This window comes from Stegostoma tigrinum, chromosome 44 (assembly GCF_030684315.1).
Source record: "Stegostoma tigrinum isolate sSteTig4 chromosome 44, sSteTig4.hap1, whole genome shotgun sequence".
Lineage (NCBI taxonomy): Eukaryota > Metazoa > Chordata > Chondrichthyes > Orectolobiformes > Stegostomatidae > Stegostoma > Stegostoma tigrinum.
In genome coordinates this window covers 11,190,239-11,203,926 of record NC_081397.1, presented here as the reverse complement: position 1 = coordinate 11,203,926, position 13,688 = coordinate 11,190,239, and positions in this window count along the sequence as shown.

The window sequence follows — 13,688 nt, the reverse complement described above, 5'->3', positions numbered from 1 at the left end:
AGAGGCTGTTGCTTGTATGGAATGAGCTGCCAGAGAAAGTGATGAACGCTGGTAAAATTACAACAGCTGAAGGCATCCGGAGGGGATAGGCATCTATAGGAAGAGTTTAGACGGATACTGGACAAAAGCTGACAAATGGAACTAGATTTGGGGCGGCACGGTGGCTCCGTGGTGAGCACTGCAGCCTCACAGCGCCAGGGACCCGAGTTCGATTCCAGCCTCGAGTAAGTGTCTGTGCGGAGCTTGCACATTCTCCCCATGTCTGCGTGGGTTTCCTCCGGGTGCACCGGTTTCCTACCACAGTCCAAAGATGTGCAGCCGAGGTGGATCCGCCATGCTAAATTGCCCGTAGTGCTCAGGGGTGTGTGGGTTATCGGGGGATGGGTCTGGGTGGGATGCTCCAAGGGGTAGTGTGGACTCCAAGGGCAGAATGGCCTGTTTCGACACTGGAGGGAATCTAATCTAATTACTTTAGGATATCTAGTCAGCATTAAGGTATTGGATCAAAGGGTCTCTTCGTGTGTCTCTAAGAAGCCACACAGTATGGCCCGTACTGTGAACGGAAGGCTTCAAGAGATTGAGGCAAGAATATGCAACAGTTGAATAAGGTTCCATCCATGCGATGGATACCCACCTGTCTGACAGAAAGGGGTTTACTGACAATCTTATCGGCCTTCCCATTATAATTTCATGAGGAGACAGTCCAGTTCTCCAACTAGGACTGGACCGCAATAACATGAGAGCCATCTGCAGTGGCTCAGGCCGCTTCAGTCCAGTTTCCGCACACAATTTTGATATTTTGTTTTTTTCAGTCTCCATTGTGCCTTGCTCCCGTCCCTGTTAGAACTGAAGGTGATAGGGACATGACAGATGGTGTTCAGTTTGCAATCCCTTAAGTTGTTCCTTAATTACTTGTCTGGTAAATTATGGACCAGTGTCACTTGGGATTTGCTCTGGTCCTCCGAATCGGGGTGCAAAGTCCTGTAAAATTTCTTATCAACTGTTGTGGCATCATTTTTCCGATGAGTATAAGCTTCTACCCACCCGGAAAACACATCTAAAATAACTAACACATAGCTAAAGCCCATGCATTTGGGCATTTGTATATAAAATCCATTTGCAAGTGGACAAAAGGCTCCCATGGCTGGGGCTGTGAGGGAAGCTTGGCAGTGAGTGTTTTCCCTGTATTCATTTTTTGACAGATCATGCATCTAGCGCTTATCTTTCAGCTATTATTGCAAAGCCTGGCGCATACCAGGACTGCAGTACAAAAATGTTCATGCCTGCCTGCCTTCCGCAAGTGGAAAGTGATGACAAATGCCAGCAAGCCGGGGCAACAAGGCAGAGGGCACGTCCGCACGGCTGGTCATGGGAGACCCAGAAGCCGCCATGCCGTTTGAGAGCAGCCTGCAACTTGCCAAGATGATAGATCAGCGGAACTGGATTCCGACTGTAAAGTTATCATATCCGCAAGAGAAGGAGCGGAAGTGTCAGGGGCAGTGAGGGTGACACAGAGGCGCCCCATAATCCCAGACCGTCCCTCGACCGTCGAGATCGGCCCGAGAGTTCCCCGAGGGCACATCGTCAATGGAATTAACTTGGGCAGGACATTTTAAAATGGCCAAGGCAGAGGGAAGTTGTTTCGCCTTCAGGAGGCTTTGAAAGAGCAGTGCGTGTTTGACAGAGGCTCTTGAAGAAGTGAGGAAACCCCGTGACTCCCAAAGCTTGCCAAAGTGACGGGCAGCCCCCAAACAGCACAACGGGAGTCGGTAAAAATAGAGGCCGTTCTCCCTTCAGCGAGGACACATGCCGGGGAAAGGGCAAACAGTTCCGCAGCCCGGGCTGAACATGGAGAGGGAGGTTGCATTGGTGACGGTTACAGGTGGGAGATCCAGCCTGAAGGCCCCCGGTGGGAGAAGGCGAGCCGGAACGGTCCACATAATATATAAAGGCAGGGCTGAGAAGCCGGTAATCTTGGAAATCAGGTCTTGGGAGGGTGGGTGGACTGAGCGACAAATTCGCAACCGTGGGGTTCCCCGTAACCCTCCGTGGGCAGAAGGGTGGCAGGATTGGGGGGTCAAACAGCGAACGACAGTGAGGGAGGGAGGCGACAGTGTGATGCTCCTAATCTAGTTGTCAAAATGTGTTTATCAGGAGGAAGGAACACGAGTCGTAGTGATCGATGGGTGAGGATTTTGACTGGATCATCATCATCATTCGGCAGACAGTTTGTGGCAGCCTGCGTTTGAAGTCTAGAAATCATACAACGCAGGTCCCTCGCTTCGAATCTGTGTGCCACATTGAGGGGACAGTGAGGGGTAGGGGAGGCTGGTTATACAGTGCCCGGACAGTGGGGGGAAAGGATGACAGAGAGAGTAACGGGTTCCTTTTCAATATATAGATCAGAAGCAATCGTAAAGAAGAACTCAGCAATCTTGTTGTTCTCGCCTCAATCCTGATCTTCACCAGGACCATAATATGCTGTACAACGCAGATACTGATACCCTCGAGTAACAACTGGGATGTGGGATAGTAAGTGGGATTGTACCTGAGCTAGTTCCAAGCGTCCGAGGCATCGACTGAGAAAGGGAGTTATTGGGTATATCCCAGCACCAGGCAACGGGACATGAAACCTTGACGGCTTGTTGGAGGAGTACTTGAGCATCGGCAAATGGTTCTGGCGGGACATGTAACTCAATGCCCTTGGGTGTACAAGTGAGCAAACAGTCCACCTTACACAGTAGGACTGGGCCCAGGAAGTTGCAAGGAACTTGGTCTGCGGGTGAAAACTGGTGCTCCCGAGTCCGGCCCTGAACATCGCATATAACAGCTGCTGAAACAGGTTTAGAAACCGGCCGAGCAGTTAGTCCCACAGCTCGGACTGATTTGTCAGTCCTTGGTATGGCAGGGAAATCGGAAGCTTTCAAAGTGGAAAATGTCGCTCCAGTGTCAACCAAAAAGTCCATAATTTCCCATTAACAGCAACTGGAATGAGTGATTCCCTCCGGGGAAGCAAAGGAAGGTTTGGGAGGACAAAAGTAAAGATGTATCCTGTATCTGGGAGTGACATCCTTATGGCTGTTGTCGATGTGCTGTGGGATTGAGAAAGAATTGGAAACGGAGAAAGGCGCAGGATTCTCGGGGACATAAGGTCACTTTTACACATCCGAGCCCAGTGTCCCATGCGGCCACATGTGTAACAAGGGCCATCTGACTCTCTTGGGCATTTTTGGCCACGACCCCGACTCTTATTAGCCGATGGAGGCCTGTGGGGTGGTCGTCAGCAATAAGGATCCGATCGGGTTTCTCCTTATTTTTCTGCTGTTGCATTTAGTAACTGGCGCTGGCCACGTTGCAAGATGCTCCGGATCACATTCAGATTTTTAGCTACCCATCCAACACAAAGTACAAAACATCTGTTTCATACCAAGTTGCAGCCTGTTTACAATAATACTGACAAGGGCAGGTGTCCCCGCATCTCCTTCAATTCCGGAACACTGTTCACAAACAGTTTGGAGCTGTTCAACACAATCGCCTACACCTTCATCAACCTTTTGTAAAGTATTATGAATTTCTGCCCAATTAACAGTTCATGGAAAACTCTCAACTAAGTGTTTTTTTAAATCTTCCCAAAGTTGTCCCAAATGAGATTAACCATAAGGGTCCCCTGGCCAGTCACACTTTTCTTTAACCTGGCTCCGTTTGTTGGTTCCGAGGCAACGCATCCATCATAAGATCTAAATCCCCTCCGTTTGGCTTATGGCACTTGTGCAAAATTGCTATTTTTTTTTGTTTGGGAGGTGTGGCAAAGTTTCAACAATACCCCGTAGTTCAGAAGGGGGTCCAAGGTCGCTCGGCCTGGCCTGGTTGGCCATCTAGACCAGGGAATGTGCGCATGGACAGTTGGGGAGCCGGTGCACCTCCCCTTCCAGTTTGGGAACGGGAATGTTTTGAAATAGGACCAGAAACATTTTCACTCCCGAAATAACGGGGTTTGGTGTTGCCCCGGTACCGGCGGTAGAAGTGAGTTGGTTACGTGGTACAGGACTTGTTGTAGGTGGTGGGGGCGGGGGTAATAATGTGGTGGAGGGGGGTTGGGAATGAGGACTGGAATCTGTGAGAGGGGCAGATGGACCATGGACGTGTCCGTCCTGTTTGAATTTCGATTGGACCAGGTCTGACAATCATCCCAGTCACGGGCCTGTACTTCATCATCAGTGTCAGCTCTCAGTCCAGCCTGACGAGCAAATCATCGTTTTAGCACAGTTCTTATTTAGTCCCAGGCCGTCATTATTTCTGATAATAAGGTGCAGAGCTGGATGAACACAGCAGGCCAAGCAGCATCAGAGGAGCAGGGAAGCTGCTGTTTCAGACCTAGACCCTTCTTTCCTCTTTTGTTTTTCTCTTTGACTCAAAATCACACCTAATTGTTTCAAGCGATCGCAGTTAAAAGTGCCGCCGGAGGGAAACAGCGTTTCCGTTTTCTGCCTCCAAGTCACCCATTTTTCGATAAACTTGAGTAAATGCACAAAAAGCCAATAGTGTCCGCTTTTGTGGGTCTGTCTCACTGGAGACACTGTTCCCCATCGTGATCACTTCGCGAAGTAAGATGACATTTATAGCCAGTCAGATTTCCGGAAACGTTAAACCCTCACAGTGCCTGGGGCTTGCAGCACCTCACCGAGAGGGCTCCAACCCTCTTGCAGAGGCAAACCGGCCATTACCTCCCGGGGACGACTTTTCCTCTCTCATGTTTGTAGAAGTAACTGCTCACATCACTTCACGGAGGTGGGACTCATATCCTCTCATAGAAATAAAGCTTCTAAATTGTGAGTCCTTTTTCCCTTATTCCTTTAGAGACTTCACTTTGTCTCCTGGAGTTCCTTCTTAATTCTCAGTCATAACTTCAACACCTTCCCTCCCCCAACGCGTAGCCGTTTGTGGCTCACCCCGTTCTTGGACAGAGGACATAACCTCGAACCTGACGGTGAAACAAGCCCCAAACGGGATAACATTCCCTCCCTTTTATATACCGCGGCTGGTTCGGGTACCGGTGAGGCGCGGGATCTAGGCCCATGCCTCGAGCCAGAGGCTTTGCCATCTCAGTGGAACCGCTAAGAAAATACTGTCGGAGAAATGACTCTTCAGGCGGCAGTTTGCTGAACATTAACGAGTTTGCTGCTTGCATGCAAGGAGAGGCAGTAAACAGGGTTACTAGTGACCCTGCAAGACGAGGCTAAAGTTGGCAGTTCGTTACATTGTTATATATGTCATGTTTCCTGACTGTCCCATTACATCTTGATCATAAGCCTCAGCGACACAATACACCAATCTTTTTATGACATTTACTAATATGTTATTTATTTTTAAGTTTAGCCACCATCAGCCAAGTGTGGTTTTTGCGGTTAAAGGCATTTTGCGCTCTGCTGCAAAAGTCTCACTTTTGGAGAAGCTCGGAGTGATTTATAGGTATCAGCTACGTGGCTATCAGCATGTTTATATTTTAAAATCTTACTGCGTCTCAGAATTTTCCTAGCTTTTGTTTTGACTGTCTGGAATTTTGCATGGTTTCTAATGTCCAGAGCATTCTGCCTTTTTACTGCCATTGTAACCTTTGCTTTGCTGACTGGGCTGTTTTGACACATTTAACATGAGCTTCAGCAGTGCGCACACTCAGAAAGATGTTTCAGTCACGACTCGTGAGCTCAAAACCTCACTAACTAACCACCTTGACACATTCTGTGCAAAATTCCCTCGTTCTCCACAATCCTGTGACTGGGACACGGATTTAAACTCTGCCGGGATATCCCATAAGTGGATAAGAAGTAGAAGTTGGAAAGTCAAACTTGAAATAGCTGCAATAAGCACAGGACAGGAAGACATAGGAGAAAATACATGGTGGGGTGTGTGGAGTGCTTGGAGAGAGAGAGAGAGAGAGAGAGAGAGAGAGTTTGAATTAGGCTGACAGCAAGAAAATCCTACAACAGACTGTGCCCATGATCTGCCCAGCTTTCTGTGCGCCGGGGATTTCAGAGTCAGAGAATCTTTGAGGCTAGTACAGGAGCATTGTTTAATATTTTCAAACTGCATTGCTGTCACTATTCTTCCTTGTTTTACTCCCCTATTTGTAAAGTCAATGTCAGTGCTGTACTAACATCAAATGGCATCAGTGAACAAGCTTAAAATATTTGTCTGGCTCAAGTGGATCTGAAATTGTGTTGGCGAGGGAGGGGGGAAATATATCAAAAGCTGTTTTCATTCACACATTCCTACATTGTAAAAATGTGAATTCTCTTTGCATAGATAGGAAATGAAGACAGCTGTTTCAAGCTGATTCAAGGAAAATTCCAGAACTTGACGCCAGGAAATTCCTGAGACAATGTAACATTTCAGCAATGCCTGCTTTACTTTGCCAGCTTCAGATACCTGAGAGACTTGAATATGCAAAAACTGTAATAGCTTCGCCACTGGGTTGTAGGTGCGTGTGACCTTGTTCAGGATCAGTTGCAGAGTTTGAGTCCTATGTGGTGAGTTTTGTCCCAGAATCAAGTATTTGTGACTTGTGGTGAGTTAAAATTGTGATTTCTACAAATTAAATAGAACAATCTCCCTGAAAATATACAAAGCTCTTGGATGGAACTTTGTGTTTGTTTTTTGTATTGCATTTATACTGGACTGAAGATAAGTGAGACAGTGCCAGATAGGCAGCATGGGGACTAACCATTATGGTACTGAAATTATGAAACAATATTAATATCTTCAGTGAATCGGGAAAGCAGATGGGGATGTAGTTCAAAGAAGGCAAGTGGGAAGTCAAGAAAATAGTGTATTGAATAACTTTGTATGTAAAAAGTTTTGGAACTGCTTGCAGCAAAAGAAATTGATCCTACGTCTCCTTTAATTTTTCACTGTAGGCCTACATTAATCTGATGGCTTAACATCAACATCCTACATAATCCCTGGTAAAATCTGGAAACACACTATTCGTCTTCCTAGCTGCTGGCTGACCAAGCAGGTTAGCTTCCTATGATTTGACCTGTGTTTTGCAGACAGCTCAGCATATAACGTCTTCACAATTTACTTTCTGATCTGTCTCTGCTGAGTCAGATTTTAAACAATAAAGACAGTCTTGATCTGATGCTGTTTGGAAATCTAAATATTTTTCTGTCCTTTTCTGACTGTTGGTCACTGTGGGAGTGCCTTTCAGAGACTGTGGAAACGTCCTCAGATGCCAGTTGGTCATTTTTGAGTTGGTCTATGGTGGCTACTTTCTGCCCTGTTTTTGCTCCTCTCCTATCTGTTTGCTCCGTACATAAATTTCCTGACCCCTCTTTGAGATTCCAGTCTGTAACTCACTCCCAGGTATCTGTTATTCCATATATAAATCACCCCAATCCACTTAATAAGATTCCTGAAAACAACTCACTCCTGAGTGTATGTTATTCCAATGTAAGGCACACAAAACCCCTCAATGAGATTCCAGTCTGAAACACATTTATATATAAATCACATATTCCTCAATAAGATTTTAGTCTGTAGCTCACCCTTAAGGATCTGCTATTCAAAACGTAAAACACCTGAAACCCCTTGATTAGACTCCAATCTGTAACTCAATTCCATGCATCTTTCATTCTAAATATAAACTACCCCAAGCACCTTGATGAGATTCCAGTCTGTAACTCACTCTCAGGAATCTGATATTCTAAACATAAACCACTGTGAAACCTTGGTTAAGACTCCAATCTATATCTCACTCCCAGATATCTGTTATTCCACTCAAAATCCTCAATTAATAAATAGTCCGTATCTTATTCCTGGATCTCTATTATGCCCCATATAAACCACCCCCAAACTCCTCGATTCAATTGCAGTTTGTAAAGTACTCTGGAGTATCAGTTATTCAAAAGCAAATCACACTAAAGCCCTCAATTAGATTCCAATCTGTACCTTACTCCTGGATATCTGTTATTCCACATATAAACAAATCCGAGCCCTCGATTAGAGACCAGTCAGAATTCTATTCCCAGATACCTGTTATTCTCTTTTTAAACTACACCAAATCTCTCAATGATATTCCAGTCTGTAATACTCCTCAGTATCTGTTGGTCTCTCGATAAATGCATCATCCCCTCAATTAGATTCCAGTCTGTAACTCTTTTCCTGGTGTCGATATTCTCTATGTAAACTACCCTGAGCCCTTCAATTATACTCCCACCTGTAACTTACTCTCTCGTACCTGTTAGTCGAAATAGAAACCATCCCAAAACACCTCTACCAGATTCCAAACTATAACTCACTCCCCAATATGTGTTACGCTAATCTAAAACCTCTGAACCTCTCAATTAGATTACAGTCTGTAATTCACTCCCTTTTGGGTCAGGTGATATGTAAACACATTGAGATCATCAATGAAATTCCAGTCTCTAACTCAGTAGGAACTAAATTGACCAACGTTAAACTGGGAGCAGGAACAGAGAAGTTGTGTAATTTCTGCACATTCTCTTTCTCCAAAAAATACTAGTTTTATGAAGGGCAACAGTTCAATAACACAGCTCCCTCCTATCTTCTCAAGGACAGACAGGAATTCAGGATAAATGCCCACATCCTGTCAATGAATGAAAAGAAAACAATCCCTTTGCCTTCCTAATCCCTCACGACCCAAGCAGACAAACTCAATGTGATTGATATCCCAGGACACCCAGCACTCTGTACCTCAGAGTCATGCAACATCACCCCGGTTAAATTAAACTCCCTTTATTGGTTCTTCCTGACAACACCACACTTCCCACTTTATACTGCATCAGACAATGCTTTACACACTCACTGACCATCTCCACATCGCTCCATTTGAATACCCCTTACACCCCCTTCACAGCTTACCTTTCAAATCATTTTTGCCAAGAACATGTTCAATTTTTAAATCAAAGACTGAGCAGATGTGAAACTTGCTGGAAATCTAAGTGTCTTTCCACCACTCTCTGCTCCTTGGTCAGTATGTGTATGTCTGTTTCTCTCTTCACTCTGAAAATATCTGTAAATTGCTACATTTATCTGTTAGCCGTTTTGGCTCGGTTCATGATGTCCATGTCTCCTGCACAATCTCAGCAAGGCTTCCTCACTTCCCTCGTGCCATCCCTTGGGAATAACTGGCAGCCCATACTCCTACTATTTGCTGACGCTAAGAATCCACAGAATCATGGTCACTAATCTACGTGTAAGAGTATATGAGTACTTTTTATATACTGGGTGCTGGCCCCCTGGTCTCACATGCTTAACTGTGCACACACACACACAGGCATTGACACAGTCACGAGGAATATGCAATAGAAGGATAATCTTGGGATTTAGAAATATTATATCTTCATTAAACAATCCCTGGATGTGAGATTAACACAAGACGTTCACACACCATGGTCAATTAAAGCAACAGGGTCCGGGGACAGGAGGATGAGTCAGAGGGAAAGAGGCAGGAAAGGAGAGATGGAGACAGACTGAGGGAGTTGGCAGAGAGAGAGAGAGATAGAGAGAGAAAGAGGGGTAAGGGGAGAGAGACCGACTAAGACAGAGAATGAGACAAGCAGAATGAGGTAGAGACAGAGGGAGATAGAGGCAATGAGAGAAAGGGTGAGAATCAAAGACTCAGAGAGCACAAGAGAGACAGTCAAGGAGTGAGACAGACCAAGACAGTTGCAGACTAACAGAGAGAGACAGACAGGCAGAGAGAGAAAGAGAAATAGAAGACAGAGAGAGAAGAGAGGAGGACAGAGAGAGATAGAGGAAGAAAGACAGAGAAAGTGACAAATAGAGAGAGAGAAAGAGAAAGACAGAGGGAAAGAATGATTCAGGGAGAGAGTGAGTGAATGAAATAGAGAAGCAATGAGAGGGATGGAGTCAGTGAGAAAGAAGACTGAGAGTGAGAGAGAGAGAAAGAACAGAGAACGAGAGACAATGATAGAGATGCAAATAGAGGAAGAGACAGAAAGACAAAGTGACAGGCAGAGGGAGCAAGAGAGATGGAGAAACAGTGAGGAGAGTGAGACAGAAAGAGGCTGAGACAGAGTGAGAGAAACCATTAGAGAGATTGAGAGGCAGAGCGATAGAGGGATAGGGATAGAGAAGGGAGAGATGAAAGGGTGTGGCAGGGAAAGAAGTACAAAGAAAGAGACAGAGAGCGAGAGACAGACAGACACAGAGACAGAGATAGAGGCACACATAGGGAGAAACATGCAGACATACAGAGTTTCTGCCCCCCCCCTCAGCAATGTGCTACTCCCAGGTTTTTGAACACAACCTACAAGCCATATTCCCAGCACCTTCAGGTAATCTGACCTGATGGTGAGGGGAAATGGGATCAGTCATCCAAGATCCCAAGGAACATGGCCTCGCTCTTGCCCCAATTGGTCAAACTACTTGAATTTGCCCCCAGTGCCCATTGATTCCAGTTTTGCTAGAACTCTTTGACGGTACACTCGGGCAAATGCAACCTTGATGTCAAGGACAGTCACTCTCGCCTCACCTGTGGGATTCAGCTCTTTTGTCCATGTTTGAACCAAGGCTGTAATGAGGTCAGGAGCTGAGTGGCTCTGGCAGAACTGGGTGTGACTGAGCAGGTTGTTGCTGAGAAGGTGCTGCTCGATAGCACTGTTGATGACACCTTCCATCACTTTCCTGATCATTGAGAGGAAACTGATGAGTTAGATTGGATTTGTCCTCCTTCTTTGTGCACAGAAAATCTTCCATATTGTCGGTTAGACACCAGTGCCGTAGGTTTACTGGAACAGTTTGGCTTGAGGTGCTGCAAGTTCTGGAGACCAGTCTTCAGTAATCGAATTCACTTGGCTGAGAACTGATTGATGTGATGCTGAGGACCACAGGACGGGTCCAAGATGGATCATCCAGTTGGCATTTCTGCCTGAAGATTGGTGTGAATGCTCCAGCTTTAATTTTTGCACTGATGTTCTGGGCTCTTCCATCATTGAGCTTGGGATATTTCTGGAGTTGTTTAGTATTCCACCACCACTCACAACTGGATGTGTAGGGCTGTGGAGCTTAGAATCAGAGATTGATAACCACACTCACACATTAAAGTGCAGAACTGGCAGTTACAGAGAGATAACCTCACTCAAGATCAACATAGCTGAAACGAACATGAATGGATTGAGATCTAAACTCTCACTCACACAGCAGAGCCTGACAGGCAGAGGTTGGTAATTGCAGTCAAACATTCACACAGTAGAAACTAACATTGAGAGATTTGTAAATACATTTACAGTACATATTCACACAGCGGAGATGGGCAGGTACAGGTTAATAAGTGCACTCACACATTCCCATTGCAGAAACTGAGTGCTATAGATCACTGACTAAACTCATACCTTCACACAGCAGAACCTGACAGATACTTATTGATAAAACACTCACACATTCAAGATGGCGATGCCAGCATGGTAGGCAGTGTTCGGGCTCCTGTGCCCTCTGCTTCAGGTGGCTGTTTCCTTACTTTCCTTATCCTGTTTGTCTTTTTCTTCATCTCTTCCTGTCGGCAGCAGAGAAGGTAACATCACAGAGGAGAGTGACTGGAACAAGGGGGGACTCTTGGCAAGGCAGCGGCTTGGCCTGGAGCCAGAGTTTTCTGGTTGTGGTCAGCCCAGAGCAGGAACCCCATACATCGGTGAGGTGGCAGCAGAGCCAGGGACACTTGGTTGTGGTAGGCCCGGAACTGGGACGCCTGGTTATTGCCTCGATGACAGCTCCTGGTTGTGATAGGCCTGGAGCCTGGATGTCCTATTAGTGGTAGGCCTGGAGCCAGGGTTTCCCATTTGTAGTAGGCCTGGAGCTGGGGTCTCCTGGTTGCACTAGGCCTGGAGGTGGGGTTCCCTGGTGCACCAGGCCCGGAGCTGGGGTTCCCTGGTTGCACTAGGCCCGGAGCTCGGGTTCCCTGTTTGCACTAGGCCTGGAGTTCGGGTCCCTTGTTGCACTAGGTCCAGAGCTTGGGGTTCCCTAGTTGCACTAGGCCCAGAGCTGGGGTTCCCTGGTTGCTTTAGGCCCGGAGATGGGGTCCCTGGTTGCACTAGGCCCGAAGCTGGGCTTCCCTGTTTGCACTAGGCCCGGAGCTGGGGTTCCCTGTTTGCACTGGGCCCGGAGCTGGGGTTCCCTGTTTGCTCTAGGCCTGGAATTGGGGTCCCAGGTTTCAGTAGGTCCAGAGCTGGGTTTCCCTGGTTGCACGAGACCTGGAGCTGGGTTTCCCTGGATGCACTAGGCCTGAAGCTGGGTTTCCCTGGTTGCACTAGGCCTGGAGCTGGGTTTCCCTGGTTGCACGAGGAGTGGAGCTGGGGTGACAGGTTGCACTAGGCCCGGAGCTGGTGTTCCCTGGTTACACTAGGCCCGGAGCTGGAGTTCCCTGTTTGCACTAGGCCCGGAGCTGGGGTTCCTAGTTCCACTAGGCCGGGAGCTGGGGTTCCCTGGTTATTCTAGGCCTGGAGCTGGGTTTCCCTGGCTACACTAGGCCCGGAGCTGGGATTACCTGGTTACACGAGGCCTGGAGCTGGGGTTCCCTCGTTCCACTTGGCCCGGAGCTGGGGTTCCCTGGTTACACTACGCCTGGAGCTGGGGTTCCCTGGTTACACTATGCCTGGAGCTGGGGTTCCCTGGTTCCACTAGGCCCGGAGCTGGTGTTCTCTGGTTACACGAGACCTGGAGATGGGGTCCCTGGTTCCACTAGGCCTGGAGCTGGGTTTCCCTGCCTGCACTAGGCCTGGAGCTGGCGACCCCTGGTTGCACTGGGCCTGGAGCTGGCGTCCCCTTGTTGCACCAGGCCTGGAGCTGGGGTTCCCTGGTTGCACTAGGCCCGGAGCTGGGGTTCACTGGTTGTTCTAGGCCTGGAGCTGGGGTCCCTGGTTGCACTAGGCCCGGAGCTCGGGTTCCCTGTTTGCACTAGGCCTGGAGTTCGGGTCCCTTGTTGCACTAGGTCCAGAGCTTGGGGTTCCCTGGTTGCACTAGGCCTGGAGATGGGTTTCCCTGTTTGCACTAGGCCGGGAGATGGGGTTCCCTGGTTGCACTAGGCCTGGAGCTTGGGTTCCTGGTTGCGCTAGGCCCGGAGCTGGTGTTCCCTGGTTAAACTAGGCCAGGAGCTGGTCTCCACTGGTTGCACTAGGCCTGTAGCTGGGGTTCCCTGGTTACAGTAGGCCTGGAGCTGGGGTCCCCTGGTTGCACGAGGTCTGGAGATGGGGTCCCTGGTTACACTAGGCCTGGAGCTGGGGTTCCCTGATTGCATTAGACCCGGAGCTGGGGTTCCCTGCTTGCGCTAGGCCTGGAGATGGGGTCCCTGGTTACGCTCGGCCTTGAGCCGCGTCCCTGGTTGCACTAGGCCTGGAGCTGGGGTCTCTGGTTACACAAGGCCCGGAGCGGGCTCCCTGGTTGCAATAGGCCAGCAGCTGTGGTTCCCTGGTTACTCTAGGACCGGAGCTGGGGTTCCCTGGTTACACTAGGCCTGGAGCTATGGTTCCCTGGTTGCACTCGGCCTGGAGCTGGAGTCCCTGGTTGCACTAGGCCTGGAGCTGGGTTTCCTGGCTGCACTAGGCCTGGAGCTGGGGTTCCCTGGTTGCACTAGGCCCGGACCTGGGGTTCCCTGGTTGCACTAGGCCCAGAGCTATGGTTTCCCTGGTTGCACTAGGCCTGGAGATGGGTCC